Source organism: Lissotriton vulgaris, chromosome 5, assembly GCF_964263255.1.
Source record: "Lissotriton vulgaris chromosome 5, aLisVul1.2, whole genome shotgun sequence".
Lineage (NCBI taxonomy): Eukaryota > Metazoa > Chordata > Amphibia > Caudata > Salamandridae > Lissotriton > Lissotriton vulgaris.
Window position 1 is genome coordinate 1,527,665,030 of NC_141693.1, and position 19,832 is coordinate 1,527,684,861.

General features: G+C 42.0%; 1 protein-coding gene across 2 annotated transcripts in view; it reads left to right on the top strand.

Moving 5' to 3' along the window:
• LOC147712933 (cytosolic phospholipase A2 gamma-like) overlaps positions 1–19,832 on the top strand; it is a 735,829-nt gene that overhangs the window by 49,366 nt on the left and 666,631 nt on the right. The gene's annotated exons all lie outside the window — the stretch shown is intronic.

Sequence of the window (19,832 nt, forward strand, 5' to 3'; positions counted from 1 at the left end):
ATAGACTTTCAGCACAAAGTATCTGGAATGTGTCAAAATTACAAGCAAAAAGAGCCGAAGGGAATGTGATGCATCAGTTCCTTACATGCAGGAAAGGTAATGCATCAGTTCCTTACTGGAGAGAAGGTGATGCGCCAGTATCTTACTGTGTGGGAGTTGATGCATCAGTTTCTTAATGCAGCCCCGGAGTTGGTTCGGTGCCTAGGTGTGATGCGAGGACAATCCATATGTGCTGGAGGCGATGTGGCGATGGCAAACCAGGTGCTGTGTCAATTTTTCCAGCTGCCGACTGGTGATTCATCGATTCTTTTTGCCGCCTAGCTGTGCCTATGTCAAAGGTGGGTCCTGATCTTCAGCGTCGGAGATTGGTGCATGATGTTCAGCAGTTCCTTGGGCCACGGGCAGGAGCTGCATCGATTTTTACAGTCGCACAGGTCTGTGCGTCAGGAATCCCTCCAGCACGGGAGTGCTGCGTCTGCAAATTCAGACACAAGGAGAGCAAAACGTCGATTTCCTTCAGATTGTTAGGTTTTTGTAGCTTCCTGTAGCAGGAACAACCTTTTGAGACCCAGATCTGGAATTAGCACCTCCTGGCAGGTCAAAACTCCCAGTAGTGGACTTTATCGAAGCTGTGGGTGAAGTCTTTGTGTCCCTGAGACTTCAAAAGGAGGTAAACACACACGCCCTTGAAGATTCTTCACAAGCATGTTCACAGCAAAGTTCCAGTCTTTGTCTTCTCCTTGGCAGACTCCTTGGCAACTTCTGGCCAACCCAGCAAAGCGTATTCAAAAAGAGGGGGAGAAAGAGGAGATACTGGGTTCACCCTCCTTTTAATTATGTATTCAAAAAAGAACCCAGGAAGGGCGACAGAACAAAAACTCTCCAACTTGATGGAAAAAATCAGGAAAAAATAGTTTTTCCTAGAGAACCCTCACAAGCCAGGGTTGGCCCTTGGTGGCATGCTTCATCATTTGGGGCTCATCCGAATCCACTGCGGATCGAGCCATGCTGCGACCACACACATACACAGGAGCACTTAAAAGATAGCATCTATGATAAAGACTGTAGCTGGTGAGGGGAGTGGGAAATATGTGCTAACTGCCTCTAGTCTGTATTGTTAAAATAAGGGGTTACTGGTTGAAGAGGTAATGGTAATGGGTTAACTCCTCAGGGTTGTCAACATGTTTTGAGCCTTTCCCCTAATGGCTCTTCTTCAGGAGAAATGGGAAACCAGTTCCTTCTGGTACCACTCCCTGCTGTCCTCTCCTTTTTAATACATGCCATGCGCAATTCACCAAGTCATACATATGGTTGATTAAGCCTGTAACATCATTCCGGATCAGTAGTGAAGAAAAAAACAGCATGAATATCCAGTGAATAACAAATGGTGGGGTGAAGTATAACATGAAAATATAAAGGCAATAACTGATCACACAGTGTGTAGTACAGACCTGATTCCGTTACAGACAACCTTGGCAAAGCTCAAAGCAAGAAAAGTTACAACAGCTCCAGAGGGTCAGATCTTCCACCCCACCAAGTTTGGAGACACCAGGACCTTCCAGAGCTGCAGCGTACTTGTGGTACTGGACCCCCAATGGCAATCCAAGAAGAAGAGTCCACTCTGGATTTCCGAAGCAGCAGTAGTAAGCAACCATCGAGGGACATAAAGAAACAAGAGCCCGACTTCCTGATTGGTCCAGCTGTCCCGAGATCACCTCTCCAAGTTGCCTGTGGCTAACTAAGAGTACCTCAAGAAGTGCAACGCCTGGTTGACCTGTTCCTCGCACCCAGCCCCACTAGCCCTGCTCCCATGGTCACCAGGCCCTTGCAACTTCCTACCTCTAACCCACTGGACTCACCTGAAAGTTCCTCCGTGCAGTGCTCTTTCAAGTGGCCCCTTTGTTATTGTACACCAGCTTCCAAGACATCAGCACCTCTGCTCTCAGCTGATCCTGGATGCTCCTGAACTTCTCCTGGTGTAACTTTGGACCTGGTCCCAACATTGATCTAAACCGAGAAGTTGACATTTGTGAAAGCATTGCCTGATGGTCTATGTGTTTTTCTTCTTTTTCCCCATTGTTTACTATGGTGCTCAATTGCACATAAAAGTGATATATTTATTGAACTTTGAAAAATCGTATCTCTGAGTACTTACCTTAGAACTGTGTTATTGGCTGAAAAATTATGTAAAAACCAATGTTATTTTTTACAAATTGGTCTCAGATCTATTTTGTGTCTGTGTCTCCTGAATTGCCTCTGAGTACAGCAAATGACTAACACTACCCTCTGATAGACCTAATTGCTCACCCACACTTCCAGAAAAAGTGAGTTAGTATCATTTACTTTTACCTGTACCTGCCTTTTGGTGATTTATTGCACTCTCTACAATGTACTTCATTTAGTACACTGTATAGAGAGGCGGTTTCTTATAATCCAGTAATGTTTTTTGTAACTGTTGGCCTTACACTCTATTACAAGGCACATCCCATGAGCACCTTTGCACCCTAGAATCCCCCTTCCAGTGAGCCCATTTCTGTGCTTCCCACACAGACCAAGCCTTCTGGCTTTTCTCTGCCACATCCAACATAGCCACACAATCAGCCTCACTTATCCTGCCTCAGGCCCTTAACACAATTCAACCAGTATGTATCTTCCTTTAAATTCTTGTAATTTATTTTGCATTCCTATTTGTTTTACTAATATCACACATTCTGCAGCTCCTCAGGTCATGTCTAGTCCTGTTGAGACCCTTCTGTCTGACATAGGGTCAAAACGCTGTTGACACCATTTAAAACAGACCTACGTTATCACAAACACACCAGATAACTCCCCTTGAGTTCTTATATGCATGTGAAAACCATAGGCTGTCTTTGAACCTATATCACATTGTCACCTCCTTCACTTTGTTCTGCTATAGTTCTTTGCACTTGGGGTTCTGTTGAAATAATTTTCCCACCACTCACTTGATTGTGTGTGGCTCAAATGTTGTGTATACCTCATATGGTTTTCTGAAAATAAATACATTTTGACAAATTGATTAATATACTAACTCTTTCAGTGATTTCATACAGAAATTTACTCTTGACAGTATGTTTTGTCATGACTAAGGACTGTTCAATGTTGATCAATTCAGCACAGGATTTTTCTGTTGTATCTTATTGTTTAATCAAATGAGTTCCATGTGAAAGTCTGTTATAATTTTATACTTACTACACATGTTCACATGGACATTAGGGTTGCTCTTGTTTCTTCAAATTATTAGGCTTAACTTAGAGGCAATGTGTTATGTATTTATGCAGCATGCAAAGATTAATAAAGTGGAAGCACAACACAAGAAAAATCCCAAACACATATAGTTAAATACATTTAAATTAGTAAAACGAGACAAAAACAACAAAAATCCAATCAGTAGAGCCAGAGATTTTGGTTTTCAAAGTTTAAGGTAAGTATAGTGCCTACAAACACAAAGGGATACTCACTGTCATCTGGTCATGCTAGACCAGGGGAAAGTTGCAGGTTCAGGCCAACCGTGATGCAGCATGGGCCTGATGAGGTGAATCCGTCTGAAAAAGTAACTTTCCCAAACTCTGACGTGAATGGTCCAGTTTGTGGTGGAGGAGACCTCGAAGCTCATGAAGAGTGTTGTGAATGATCATCGCTGTTGCCTGATGAGCTGGCCTGGTATCGGGGACAGTCATCAGTTAGCGCAGGCAGGGGATGAAGGTGGTCATCACTAGGTATTATTGTTGTAGCTCAAAGTGCAGATCTTGAGTTGTTGGTCGTTATGGGTAGTTGCTGTAGCATGAAGAGTCAGGTTCACTGGCACTCTGCATTGGTGGCTGTCATAGGCGGCAAGATCCCTGCCAGAATGGGACACTTTTCCCGTCACAAAGAGCCAAAAACTTCAGGATTTCTCAGTTTCTTTATTAGAGGAGCCCCACTGCTGCCAGCTAAGGGTCCAGGACCTGAGAAGGCACCTCTTGGGGGCCAGGACATTACTCAAGTAGAGACCATCAGGTCCAGTTGCAGCATATCAAATGGACGGGTGCAAGGAAGCCTGTTGAGCTTGTTATATGCACGTAGCTAAGAACAGGAGGTCAGCCAACTGACCCTTGAAGTCACTCAGCCAGCCTGAGAGGAAGGAAGCAGTTTCAGTCATTCTTGTGAGAGACTAAGTGCATGCCTGAAGAAGCAAGCCTACATTGTTCTGAGGAACAAGGCAGACCTCATGCAGTAGGGCAGATCTTTAGGGGAACTAGGCAAGCTTCAAGCAGCATGGCCAGTGCTCTAAAAAATAAGGCTCACCTCATGCAGTACTGTTGGGAATATACCTGATGCAAGCCTTTGAAATGGGGGGATTCCCTAAACTGCTCCCACACCTGATCCTGGAAAGTTATTCCTTTCCTCTTCCAGGACTCCAAGAGGTCTAGTATGACAAAAGACTAATGGCAGTTTCTTTTGTGTGTGGTGAAGCCAAGCCCGTTGAAGTGTAAGTAGGGCGGGTAACAGCCCAACCTGTTAACACCTAGTTTCTTTTTGTCTCAGTGTTTGGGATGAATACAAAAACCCAGCAGTATAGCCATTCCCCACTGTCGTGAGACCCAGGACACCAGCACCATAAGGTTAGGGCCAGAAAATGAAAACTTTCAAAAAGTTCCATTTTCAGAATTGTGTCTTCAAATCCATCTTTACCATTAAAGAGGATTTAATATTGCATCCCTACTGGCTCCCATTCATACGTCATCACTTATTATTATTATTTTATGTTTTCCATCAAACCAGCAGTTACATAGCATACAAAACCTTACAATCGTCAATGTTTAGTAGTACTTATCATTTGGTGTTACAATCTGTATCATACACATAACAGGTATCACTTTTGCAGTTCCCTGATCAGTGGATGATAACCCGAATTACATGTGTCTCCACACTCCCCACCGACCCACCACTCCATGTTTCCCGTAGCATCTATCTTAAGGACTAGTTACTTCATGAGTCGGATCGTGAGACGGTGCTGCCTGTAAGTATTGGACAAGCGTCTCCCAAAAGTCTCTGGGTCGTGAAGCTTGTGGAATGTCTTCCGCATAAGTCTCCAGCATAGTTTTACAATAGGTCATGTCCGTGATCCAGTCTTTAAGTCTGGGGGGTCTCTTGCTTCCCCACCTCATCGCTATGCGCCTTTTTGCAAGCAATAATGCTACCGCTAAGAATTTCCTGCGTCTAGCATGTTTAAGTTTCCTAACACCCAAAATGCACACCATGGGGGTGTTGGGGATCCGCTCTGATAGCATTTCGGATAGTGTGGTGGTGGCTTCATGCCAATATGTCTGCAGTTGTGGGCATGACCATGAGGTATGTAAGAAGTCAGCGCTCGAGAAGTGTGAGTTGTGTACAGCTGTATTGCCAATCTTGTTCATCTATTGTCTCACCCAGCGCTACCTCCCATCTACCCAACGCTGCGGTAGGTTTCTCAGCCTGTTACTCTTGGGCTGCGTTATATAAGCGTGTTACCAGGTTTTTCTGGTTGGGAGCCGTTAACAATATTTTTAATGTGATGAGCACAGAATGAGGGGTCTGTCTATTTAATGAAGGTATTATGGGGGTATAGTTTTCCCATAGAGGTCAGTCCCATCTCCGTCAGTAGTGTCTGCATTTTCTTTTCTTAAGTTACGGTAAGCTTAGGGTGTCTCGCCGTGGGCAGCGCCCGTGCATACACTGATAGCTTGCGCAATCCATGCCACGCCCATGAGGTGCATTGGGCTGTGTGGATCTTGTCCCTTGGTGTGTACCTTATCGGGTCGGCTATGAGCGCGGTTCCACCACAATGTGTGGTATGTATGCATGTGGTGTTGTCCAGTAGTGTGCATGTTGTGCTTGTGCGCAAAGATAATATAAATGAAATGTGGCACCCCAAAACCTCCTAGGTGGTATGGTTAGGTTAAGACCTTCCAGCTCTTTCTAGCCTGTTTACCTGCCCATGTTAGTGTCTGCAAAATAGAACATAATCTGATGAAAAATGCCGCGTTCAGCCATATTTGTATATTCCAGAACAGATATAGAAACCTAGGCAATATAATCATCTATACTACTATTATAAAGAGAGAACTATGACCCTTGAGCCAGGTAAACTCGAAAACTACACCACCAATCCAAACACCCAATACATGTTTGAAAACGTCAGGACAAGCAGAAGGACATAGGCTATATAAAAATATATATATATCTTATTTAAAAAATGTACGATTAAAAAAATAGTAGTCCCTTGGAAGTAGCGCCGGCCGGCCGCGACGTGCGTGCTGACATCAGCAGCGCATGGAGGAGCGGCGTACAGGAGCCCGAGGAACAGCGGTGGACATGAGTGCGGGGAGGAGCTGCAGAGCGGCGAGGAGCAGTGGAGCGGTAAAATCAGCAGCGCGGGGAGGAGCGGAGGAAGAGGTAAGAGAAGCATCCCCGGGTGTGCACCGAGGGACGGGCGGGGGCCATGACCACTGAGTGCTCAAAAAGCCATTTCCTCAAAGTCGGGACGTAGGGGGAAACAAAGCGTGTGCAGAAGCGGCCAGGACCAACGACGGGCGGGACCATAAACACTGAGTGCTCAAAAAGCATTTTCCTCAAAGTCGGGACGTAGGGGTAAACAAAGGGTGGGCAGAAGCGGCCAGGACCAACGACGGGCGGGGGCCATAAACACTGAGTGCTCAAAAAGCATTTTCTTCAAAGTCGGGACGGCGGGGAAAACAAAGCGTGGGCAGACTTATTTGGTCCAACAAATAGTAGGCCTCCTGTATTTTAGCATTGTCCGACTGGCGTCGGTCCCACCCAGCGTGCAGGTAGTTCACTGTCTTATCAAGCATGTGTCCATTAAATATTGTTCACTCCACATCAAGTGGTAGACTGTTCTCTGTGTTCTCCCCTCGGCGACCGTCTCCGCGCTCCCATCTGTACCTTCTGGTTTTTTTTAAACTTAATTACTTCCGATGGTTTAACGAGGATCGTTGTCTTCCCATCAACTGTGATTTTGAGTCTGGCGGGAACAAAATGGCATATGGGACATTCCAGTCTCTCAGTTTTTGTTTTGCTGCTGTGAATGTTTTCCGTGCTTCCTGCACTGATGACGTGAAGTCCGGAGGTAGAGATATGTCCATGCCTTCATGAGATAGCTTGCCCAGTTCTCTAGCCTTTCGGATCGCCACATCTCTGTCCCTGTAATTTAGGAGTTTGGAGAAAACCTGTTTCGGCCTCGATCCAGCAGGTGGTTTTGGCGTCAGCGATCTGTGGGCCTTCTCCACAATGAAGACACCCAAAACGTGTCACGTCCCAGCATGGAGATGAGCAGCTGCTCCACATAATGTTCCATTGGACCCGTGTTTGTCATCTCTGAAACTCCCATTAAGCGGATATTGCTTCCAAGTCTTCTGTCTTTGCCGTCATGGCCGCCAATTGCTTTTCCATTCTTGTCTGTTTCGCGTCCTTCTGTACTTGGCTATCTTCAGCTGCGGATATTCTTTGATCTGCCATGTCCAGTCTTTCTGTGTGTTTATCAATCTGCTCTGACATCCTATCAACTATGTAGGTCAAAGAGTCGATTTTCCCATCAATGTTCTACAGTGCGGCTTGAATTGTGGTAAACATGGTTTGTATGTCGTGATTTGTTACCCCGCCTGTGGCTCCTGCCTTTGATTGCGCCTTCGATTGTTCATCAGTGCTTTTATCCTGCTGTTTCTTAGTTTGTTCGAAGGTGATTTTTGGTTGGGTGTGGTCTGTTTTACTCATGGTGCAGTTAAGAAGTTATCCAGTCCACGCGTGTTTTAACACAGCATCTCCAGAGCACTGGCGCCTCAAACTAGTACCCCCGATCTGGTCTGTAGTGCAAAGTTTGACTATGCCGTATGGATCGTTCAGATCTTAATCTCATTTGCCAGTCTTAATGCTGGTCCAAAATGTATCTGTGGTCCCTTGCGTAGTTACGGGACTCGTAGGCATCAGGAGAATGTTGATGGGGATTCACTGTTCCCTGCTTATCTTTATATTGTCTTGATGTCTCAGGAACTGTGACCATGGTGGCAGAAAACCGGTTCCGCCTCCTATCCTTGTGCCTGTTGACCACTGCAGGTATATGCTGCGGCCCCACCCAGTTGCTGATTCTCTACAAGCGTTGTTTGCACGATCTTGGCCTCTCCACTTGTTCCACACCATACAGCCAAGTTCTCAATGTAGGGGTACCGGGGGGGGGTGACCCATATGGTCTGTGGCACTGGTGCAGAGGATGAGGTTTATTCAAATTGGCCCTCCGGTTATCACAGTTGTCTGCTTTATTGTGCAAGCTTGTGTCTGTGATATGCCTCGCTTCCTGAGGTCCCGCGTTCCTGCAAGGCCTGTGAACATTCCTATACAGCCAGTTTCTTTGACAAAGCGGCTGCACTGTATTATCGGTATCGTTAAAGGAAGTCCGTATTTAGATTGACCCTGCGCCCTTGCTTCCACGGCCTACTGCGCGTCATCGGCGGGCGCCGCTCCCTGGGCCTCAACCCTGTCCGTGAGTATTTAGTGCGGCATTCGCTGGTGCGCTTTTCTCGGTGCCTTGAGCAGGTCAGTATCCCTCTTCTCCGCTGGTGAGGGGCGCGCAGGGTCAGTAGACTAGGTCCCGGGGTACGGGCGCGAGCTGAGCGGGGTGTAATGGTACTCATGGGTCACCGGCACTCGTCGGAGCCTCCGCAGGTGTCTCACCACTCTCTGCACTCAACGCGGGTGGTGCCGAGGCTCAACACTCGTGTCCGTCAGCTTTTCTGCCACTCACGTTCATGGTGACTCGGTCGCAGCGGGCCTTATCTCCTCCCTCAGCCATGCTGCATGCCGTACGTCCTAGCGTGTCTTCTCGCTTCGGCCCGCGGCTTCACTTTCACTTTCTCCGCGAGACCGCAAACTGCTCGTTCGCTGTTTCGGGGCTTGCCGATGTCTTCTAGAGTCAGACTCGGCTTTACAGTGGTCCCGCTATAATCACCTCTTGACCTCCACCAGTTGCAGGCACTTGGGCCAGTGTTGAAAGGATTTAACTTAAGGATAGTCAGGCGTTTGCAAGGAGCTCGCTTAACAAGCAGCCATCACGCTACAAGGATAGCTCCGCCCCCCTACGTCATCACTTATTAAATGTTAAAAGGTAACTCATGGGAGAGATAGGCCTTACAATATTGAATTTTTTTTTCAGAAGTTCTGTTTACTAGGACTTGTATAGCTTAAGAAAGATTTGCCTGCTTATTAAATACAATGTGTGACCTTTGAACTTTTAGAGCCTACCTTAGGAGTGGTTTATTTGTATTAAAAAGGTTTAAGCCTGGTAAAAGGTTTACTTTGCCAGATCGAATTGGCAGTCTAAATTGCACTGCAAGCTGCTATCCCAAGCCTGAGACATGCTTAAAAAGGCTACTTTAGTTGGTGGCACAATAGGTACCGACCAGTAGCATTTACAGGTAGGGGATATATGTAGTATCATACACCAGGGACTTATAAGTACATCAATCGGATGTAGCTCATTTACCATGTTTTAGTGAGAGAACACAAGCACTTTAGCACTGGTTATCAGTGGTAAAGTGCACAGAGTCTTAATGTCAACAAAAACAAATACAGCAAAATAGATGGGGTGAATGCAAAGGGCTCGAGGGTGACTCTGCAGGGAGGGCCAGGCCAAGGGAAGAAAGTAAGGACTTCAACCAGGGGCACCGGATTCAGAAAACCAGTGTAACCAGAACTAGTTAGACTAGGGCCTGGATGAAGATCAAGAGGACCGAAACAGCCCAGTTAAGGGTGAGTTGGAAAAGGAACCAACCCCTAAAGGCACAGAAGTACCTGAAGAGAAGGAAGAAGTTTGCAAGCAGGAGGAGACATATGTGAGTTTATATCACTTATAGTAGGATATCCCTTTTGTAAATGGTTCTAATTCATACTTCTTATGGTGCCAGCCTGGAGAAACCCAACCTCTTCAGCCCATGTGTAATATTTACTGAACAATCAGAGCATACAAAATAAATACAGAAACTGGACTGTCACACACTGATCTCTGAATGAAAGAAGAAGCGGTCTGATGCAGGCAAACTAGTCTCAGGGTGAAGGTTGTTCTGTGGACGTAGGGGTTAAACATTGGCAGAGGAGTTTAAAGGTGGATAGGTGAAATTTTATCTTGTACATTGTACGTAGAACCAAGACGTGCCTTTTGAGTCCAGACCTCCGAAAATCTAAAATGCAATATTTAACCTGCCGAGGTTTTTTGTGATTCTGTACTACATTTCATAACATCTGCTTTTAATATTAGGAAAAGATATGCAAACTAAACTCCCTCTTTTACACTTTTACTTAATGCTTTTTAGAAATTGGTTTAAGATACCTTTTTCTGTTCATTGGTTTGTCTTGTATGATGATTTTTAACGGCATCTGATGTTTTGCTTTTATCGCCATTCGAACGAATAAAACCAACAACTAGCGATAATTTTTGTCTCTAACTTGTTTAGAGACAAAAATTATCGCCGCACATCGGCGATTTTTATCGCAGATAAACCTTGCTATTAGCAAGGTTTATCGCAAATGCGATAAAAAAACGGCCGCAATGCATGAATATCGCTGAAAAGTCAGCGATATTCATGCATTTTCGAGCAAATGCTCTTAGCCATGTTATCCACCTCCCATTGGATAACATGGCTAAGAACTGCTCAGGGCAGGTGTTAGCTTTTGGAGATATTCGCGCTTAGCGCGAATATCTCCAAACGTTGGTAATAGGAGATAGCGATGTTAGGGACTGTTTCCAGTCGCTAACATCTTGGCACGCCCACTTTGCATGTCATTAGTGATAAATATCACGGACATGCAAAGCGGGGCCCAAGTTGGTCGCTATCTCCTATTAGCTGTCACTAACTGGTGTTAGCGACAGCTTGGTAATAGGGAGATAATTTTATCTCCGCTTTCTTGGCTTTTAAAGCCAAAAAAGCGGAGATAAACCCCCTTGATAATATGCCCCAAAGTTTGTTATGAACTGAACTGAACTGAACTAAGTATTAAAGTGAAACTGTGAAATGATCGATTTGTAGGCCACTAGAATGGATGTAACAAAATGCCTTTGTTTATTCAGTGTCCTATTTCATTCAATAGTTGGAATAAAGGCAATGAATAAAAATCTCTGTGTCTTTGATGTCTTTCCCTGATTTACTGAGAAAATTAATTCATATTCCTATAATATTCAGTTGAATTAATTATAGTCCCATTTATTTGTTTTTGGCTCCTCTGCTGAATACGTCCACTGCTGTCCCAACAGAGTAGGGGCTGTCGAGTAAAGGATTTTGTTTTTATTGCTTGCCATGTGTAAAGTAAAACCTGGCTGTGACGGGCAGGAAACAACATAATTACCCAGTCACCCAGGGAGAAAACTCCCACCATGCAGGACAATTAGCTTTTCTGTTTAAGAAAATATTTTTAAAAAATGATAAGCTTATTTACTGACCATCATATCTGATGAAACAGTTCTTCAAATGATTCATGCATAGACAGGAACCACCATGACAGCAGGTCCTATCAATATAGAAAGTTGTCCACAGGACCAGCCGGCAACTCCAAATTTCGGGGGGAGGGAGGGGCAGAGGTCCGGCAGAATGGCAGAGATCTTCAGCCTGATTCATCAAGCTGATATGCGCTCGCAAAGGGCCAGATTCTCAGAATCTGGCCCTTTGCGAGTGCGATTTTTGCATTTGGGATTCATCATCCCAAATGCAAAAATCGCTATTACCGAAATCGCATATTTGCGAGGAATTGGATTTAAGGAATCTCTAATAGAGATTCCTTAAATCCAATTCATCAACCAATTAGAAAATGCGAAATCACAATATTTGGTCGCAATTTACCACCAAGTCTGACTTGGTGGTAAATTGCGAAAAAAGAGTAAAAAGCACTTTAGTGCATTTTTTTCTTTTGCATGTTACACACACACATGTCCTTTAGACATGTGTGTGCGCAACACCTGTTCGAATGTGCATTTAAGGGGTGCTACAGGGTGTCCTTTGGACACCCCTGGCACCCTTCAAATCGCTATCTTATTTGCGATTAGCAAATTGCTAATCGCAAATAAGGAATACTCCCCATTCATTCTTATGGGCCTTTTGGCCCATAGGAATGAATGGGGAGTTTTTCCTTATTTGCGATTAGCAATTTGCTAATCGCAAATAAGGAATTTGTAGGAATCACATTTTATTTTGCGATTCCTACATGGATACCGTTTTGCGAGTCTCTAATAGCGATTCCTTATGATTCTCTATTAGAGACTCGCAAAACGGTACCTTGATGAATCAGGCTGCTTGTCCTCCACCATCCTCATGCAGTTAACTCTGTCCCGGAAATGCTAATCAGGACCATATTTTTTCTTCCTTCTGTCATGACATTGCAAGGAAGCATTTCAATTGCACTGTGTCAGTCTCTTTTTTAAAGGCTCCATACCATTGTTCATATTTCAGTAACATCATCCTAACTTTTAGATGCCTCTGTGTCACTGAAATATAACATTTCCAGTTCTGTTTTTTTGCTTTTAGAAATCATTGTTTCAGCTGTTTTAATCTGATGTGTTTAATTGAACCGAACTATAAATAATAATTCCATAATGCACTTACTTTCTGCAGAAAAAAGAGGTGCTCTAATAACATGTGACCTTTTGGCAATCCTATTTCTGGCCCTGGTATAATCTCATGGCTTTGTGAGCAAGATGGAGTACATAGATTTAGAGGAGTAAGGAGCTTCTACTATTCATGCAAAGTTTTAAATATTTTTTATCATTAGTCACCTCTGCAGGTAAACATAAAGGAGGAGGAGCATTTTTGGCGCATGAAACAGCTCTTTTAAGGGCCTCCCAAGTCGCTATGTCTTGGCCCATGGTACAATGTCAGAGCCATGTCTGTCAAAATAACTGGGAAACATTCAGAAATTCGGAGTCTTCAGACCTATCAGTTAATGCCTGCATCTAAACCAGTTTTAGCAGTAAGAGCCCCATGTTGCAAAATTACAGGGTTTGTGACCACAACAGTGCTTATCAACCCTTTTTGTGAGTTAGAAAATTCTTTTGACTAGTAAAAGGACTTTTACAATCCTTTCTGAATTGTGAATTGGAGGTTTTAGAAAAGGGTTCAGGAAAGGGGTTTCCTTCCTCCCTTTTCCTATTTGGTTAGGAATTTATTGTTAGTTTGACTGACTGCATTGCAAACCATTGACGAGCGAACAATCCCAAGTTGGGTGGTAACTAATTTGCGAAGGGGAAAGGACCTTTTTCCTTTCCGAAATCATGCTGGCAGCCTCTGGGGGGAAAAGGGGTGATTCTGTTTTTTGTGACCTTACCAAACAGTACATATGTTAGTTTGCAATATACTAACTATTCCATTCACACGAAGTAGGCGGTAAACAGTCAAAATATCGATTTTTTAATTTCGACTTACACTTATATCGAGTTGCTAATATCGATGGGACAGAATATCGATGCCCAGAATATCGATGGCCAGAATATCGACCCTAAGGTAAGTAATATCGAAATTACTTATATCGATAGCATATATATCGATGTAAGTAATTTCGATTTACTAATATGTGTTAGAAATTTTAGTTAAGTATTTAAATTAATTGTTATAATATGTGTTTAATATGTTTTTATAAATAAAAAATATATAAAAGTAAATAATATGTTTTACTACCAGAGCGGGTTGTGGGTTTTTAGGGGAATAGGGTGGGAAGTAATTTATTTGTAATTAAATAATTATTTTTTAATGTTTAATTTATTTTGCAATTAAATATTAATTGGCAATGAATTATTTTAATTGATTAATTAATTGATAATTTATGTATTTTTTAAATTAAATTATATGTTTTACTACTGGAGCGGGTTGTGGGTTTATAGGGGAATAGGGTGGGAAGTAATTTATTTGTAATTAAATAATTATTTGTTAATGATTTATTTATTTTGCTATTGAATATTAATTGGCAATGAATTATTTTAATTGATTAATAGAATAATTAATTGATAATTTATGTTTATTTTTAACTAAATTACATGTTTTACTACTGGAGTGGGTTGTGGGTTTATAGGGGACTAGGGTGGGAAGTAATTTAATTGTAATATTAATTAATTTTGGGTAAAGGAGTATTTTTAGTGTTCAGGGTCAGTTTTGGGTTTTTGGGTAAAGGGGTATTTTTAGTGTTCTGGGTCAGTTTTGGTTTTTGGGGTAAAGGGGTATTTTTAGGATTCAGGGTCAGTTTTCAGTTTTTGGGTAAAGGGGTATTTTTAGGGTTCAGGGTCAGTTTTCAGTTTTTGGGTAAAGGGGTATTTTTAGGGTTAAGGGTCAGTTTTCAGTGTTTGGGTAAAGGGTATTTTTAGGGTTCAGGGTCAGTTTTCAGTTTTTGGGTAAAGGGGTATTTTTGGGGTTCAGGGTCAGTTTTCAGTTTTTGGGTAAAGGGGAATTTTTAGGGTTCAGGGTCAGTTTTTAGTTTTTGGGTAAAGGGGTATTTTTAGGGTTCAGGGTCAGTTTTCAGTTTTTGGGTAAAGGGGTATTTTTAGGGTTCAGGGTCAGTTTTCAGTGTTTGGGTAAAGGGGTATTTTTTGGGTTCAGGGTCAGTTTTCAGTTTTTGGGTAAAGGGGTATTTTTAGGGTTCAGGGTCAGTTTTTAGTTTTTGGGTAAAGGGGTATTTTCAGGGTTCAGGGTCAGTTTTCAGTTTTTGGGTAAGGGGGTATTTTTTGGGTTCAGGGTTAGTTTTCAGTTTTTGGGTAAAGGGGTATTTTTAGGGTTCAGGGTCAGTTTTAGGTTTTTGGGTAAAGGGGTATTTTTAGGGTTCAGGGTCAGTTTTTCCTACTGTTGCACCCACTGGAGTGGGAATAGTAATTATTGTTAAGTAAGTATATATTATATATGATTTTTAATTATTATTTTTTAAATTAAATATGTATTATTAATTTTTTTACCATTATTACATATATTTAAATATGTTTAAGTAAATAATAAGTATTATTTACAGTATTTTTTTTGTTATTTTAAATTTTAAAAAAATCGATATATTTAACAACGATATTTTTAACATCGATATTATTTTTTCGATATTTTGGTACTTACCATGTTGTACATAGGGCGTCGATATTTTTGCTATCGATATAATTACGACGATATTTGTGTAGGTCAAAATTCTGTCTGTCGAAATTCTGTCATAGATCCGAAGTAGGCATGTAATTTGCAACCACTTTTGCCAAATGAAATAACTATCATATGGAGATGGATGCCAGATGTATTCACATTTTGTTTGCATTTCTACCTGTTGTCAGTGCCTGTTGAAATCTACATAAGGGATAATAAAACACAATTTAAGCTGTGTAGACAGCAGCTGGAGACGTTCCTCTGCTGTTTGCATTGCTTATGACCATGGTGAAATGAAAATAACATGACTTATACCCAAGGGTATCCAGGTGCTGATCTTGGAGAAGTAATCTACAGTAATGTAAAAATATAGTACGATTATTGGTTAAAAAGCCAGGTTTTGACAGCTTTTCTAAAAGCTAACACATTGATTTTCCTTTCTTATTTCACGGGGAGAGAATTCCAGAGTCTGGTTGTGTTCACAATAAAACTCCTACAGCCCCAGCCAGCTTTTTTATAATTGGGCACTATAAGGTTATGTGCTGAGGCAGATCGAAGTGGTCTGGATTGGATATAACATTTGGAAGCTGTGCTTAAGAGACTCTGGGCCAATGACATGAAGTGCTTTAAAGGCAATGCACAAGGCCTTGAACTCAATGTACTTCTTGACTGGAATGCAGCGCATAAGAAAAATATTTGAATTTAGGAATACCTAAAAGCAAGTGTACAGCTGCATTTTGTACAATCTGGATTTTGGTCAAGCATTTTTTCCTGATATTGACGAATAAGGCATTACAGTAAGCCACCTCTGATAGTACAAGGGGTGAAGTCACGATTTTGGGCAGATTTGAAAGAATAACGGGAAAGTTATTTCTCAGGAGTTTTAGCATCTATAAAGTGGCCGAAGTGATGGTGTTGATGTGGCCCTCAAAGGAGAGTTTGTGGTCAAAAACTACACCCAGGTCCTTCACCTTCCGATCGGGGGTAGGGAGAGAAACCAGTTCCAGCGGCCACCAAGTTGAGGACCTTTGGTTCACTACAGCCTTGAAAAGTGACAAACTAGCAGCCAGAAAGGCGGAACGCAAATGGAGACATTCGAAAAGTCCTACGGACCGTAAGGACTATAAAGTTCTACACAGGCAGTATTTAGCCCATATCACTTCAGCAAAAAATATATATCTAGGGGAAAGAATAAGTAAAGCAGCTAATTCTCAAAAAGAATTATTTAAGATTCTAAATGAATTTACTCACCCGGTTTCAATGCAACCCTTAGTGGTCGTCTCTCAAGATTGGGTCGACTCCCTCCCCACTTTTTTTGTAGAGAAAATTGACAGAATGTATAGTCAATTTCCTCCTAATTGGGCTCAATCCAACAGTCAGGTACCAGAAGGGTGCTGTACCACAGGGCCCTCTACCATAGAAACATTCTCAGAATTTTCTATGGAGGAAGTAACCTTGGAAATTAACAAGGTAAAATCAGGCTATCCCTGTGACATAGTATCTGCCCAGGTACTATCAAAAATTAGCTCAATTATAATTCCGTACTTAACAAGGCTCTTTAACCTTTCATTACTACACGCGCAGGTTCCCAGAAGATGGAAGGAGGCCATAGTCAGACCCATCTTAAAGAAATCCAAATTTGACCCTGAACAACTAAGCAATTACCGTCCTCTATCTCTTCTGCCTCTGTTTAGTAAGAGCCAGGGGTCCTTGATAAACAGCCAACTTATCAAACATTTGGAGAAAAATTGAGTGTTGAACCCCTCTCAGTCGGGCTTCCGAGAATACCATAGTACCAAAACAGCCCTACTCGGAGTGGTGGAAAGTATTAGACTCTCGCTAGACAATCGGAGGTCGGCTATCCTGGTTCTCTTGGATCTGTCGGCTGCCTTCGACACCATATTCCACTCGATCCTTCTGCATCTCTTAAGAGGGGCTGGTGTCGAAGGCCCCGCATTGGCTTGGTTCAGGAGTTACCTGAGAGACCTTACCTCACTAGTCCAAATTGGTACTTTCATCTCTAATAGCCAACCTATAAATAAAGGCATTCCTCAGGGATCCATCCTGAGTCCTACACTTTTTAATTTATATGTGTCCCCTCTAGCAAAAATCATTAAAGAGCATGGCTTTGACACACTGTCATATGCCGATGATACCCAGCTACTAATCACCTTGGGCCGTGATGTTGCAAACACCAGACACAAATTCGGACAATGTTTGCTAGACATTGACAATTGGATGTCAACCAATTGTCTCCAGCTAAATGCTAACAAAATCGAGATTGTATTATTCGGGGATGAACAGACGCTATGGACTAATGACTGGTGGCCTTCAACTCTATGTACCTGTCCTTTCCCAAAAGAAACAGCCCATAACCTGGGCATAATGATTGACAATCAGCTTACCATGCGTGACCACGTCAATCATACAATTCGTACTTGCTACGGGATAATGCATGCCCTGAGCAAAATCTTTGAATGGGTTCCAATGACCTCTCGTCTACCACTGGTCCAGGGTCTGATTGTCAGTCGACTGGACTATGGGAATGCCCTGTTGGCTTCAATGAACACTGATCTTCTCCATAAGCTCCAGGTCTTGCAAAACACAGCAGATAGACTGGTTTTAAATCTTCCAGCACGTTCTCCTTCAGTTCCCAATCTAAGATTGCTTCACTGGCTGCCCATCCAGAGACGACTAGACTTTAAGATCTGCTGCCTAGTCCCCAAAACCTTAAACGGACACAGCCGCCAGTATTTGGCAACAAAACTGCAGAAATATCAGCCTTCTAGGATGCTCGGCTCCATGAACGAGCATCTATTCATTGTTCCTAAAGTTCGAACAGTCAATCATGGTAATAAATCCTTTTCAAATCTTGCCCCCACACTGTAGAACTCTCTGCTCATGCATCTGCAAACTGAGACTGAGCACTCAAAGGTTCGTAAATCTCTTAGGACCTGGCTATTCTAAAATCGTCTTCCTTGTCTGTGACTGATTCGCGGCAAAGGGCTATGAGACCCCAGGGTGAAATATGCGCTCTACAAGAAACAGTACATAGACATAGACATAGGACCAAAAGTAAAAAGATTTACCAACTATTTGTAATTGATGGCTTCTCCTCTGTGAAACCTCCATAGTTCAGAAGGCAGCACCATGACTTAAAATTAAAAGTCAGTTAAAAAAGTTTGATCATGTCATCCAAGTTTAAAGAGAACTACACTGGTTACGAATTGAGCACACAATTCCGTTAAAGTGAATCTGCTTAATGTACAATGCTTTTTATCACCCAGAAAAGCCATGCCTGCCCGCCGACTTTTTGGCCGTTTTGTGCCAACAAAGATCCTCTACACAGAACTCCAGCTGCTACTCATCAACATAAATAGAAATGTCAAAACAAGTCCTTGTGAGATGGCTATAGTTCTGTTGTTTAAGTTTTAAAGCAATGGAGTTTAAGCAAGTTAGATTGTTCTTTTATAACCAGGACCTGAAAGTAGACGCTTTTATTCTGCTGGGAAGTTTGTTCGCATGAGGTTTCAATGCTTTCCAGTGCCAAAAAGCAGCTACCGGTGAATTCTGTGCTTTAAAGGAAATAAAAATAAATTAAATCATAACATAATTTAAATATGAAAATGCCTTCTTTATTCGGAAGTATAAATACAATGCGTAGTGATTTATTTTAAAAAAAAGTAAAAGGTTAACTGTCAAACTTTTGTGGGAAATGGTTTTCAATGATTTACCTTAATCTGCCAGTCATTTCCTTTCAATACATAAATAGATATTATCTTTTTCTGATGGCAGCCTTCAAGCAGCCTTCAAGTTTTCTCATAAAATATTTGTATGTTTCCTTTATTTATTTGAATAAAATGTCACATAAATTACCTACTTTACGCTACCTGATATTTTTCTTAAATGTATTTCACTATGTATGCATGTGTTTATTTGAGTTGATGTTCAATCTCTAATTATTTTGGCCACAATCAATTGTTTATCAAATGATAAACTAAGACAATGGTTGAAGTGTGACTTCAGTTCTATACTCATAATACTGCATCCACGCTCTCTCTCTCATAAATAAGAATATCTCATTAAACATATAATGGATTTGAGAATGCATAGCTCAATCCTTAGGCTACCTTAATCTTTAGTTATGCACTAAACAGCACCTACTCTTTAAGGCGTTCAAAGTAGGTCTATCAAGCAATACAACTAACACTATACAAAACTCTTCTTCACAAATGTTTAAGGGTTATAAATGAATAATCTTTCGTGAATGTCAACATGAGGTGGCTTCAACCTAATTTAGCACATGAAAGAAACCATGTATAAAGAAAAAAGTAGCTATGGCCTTACATTTCTTTGAAAAACGTATTATCAGTCTGTTTGAAAAAGCTTTTATTATTCCCTAAGCGGAGCTATGTTATAATTTTCAGCAAGTATTAAAATGGTTATCCTCATCACTACTTAGTAGAATGGCCTGCAAAAATGTACTGCATGTTGCCTGGGTGTTCAATTGAACAGCATTACAAATAGTTGCTGTGTCACACAAAATATATATTTCTAGTTGTTCTTATTCAAGATTTTTCAAGTAACGATGGAGTTAAATGAGCATAAACAGGCAGTTCGAGTGCTATTAGAATGTCATGAGCCTTTGGTTGGCTTGCAATCTCCCCATTATTTACACATTCGGATGTTTTATTACTT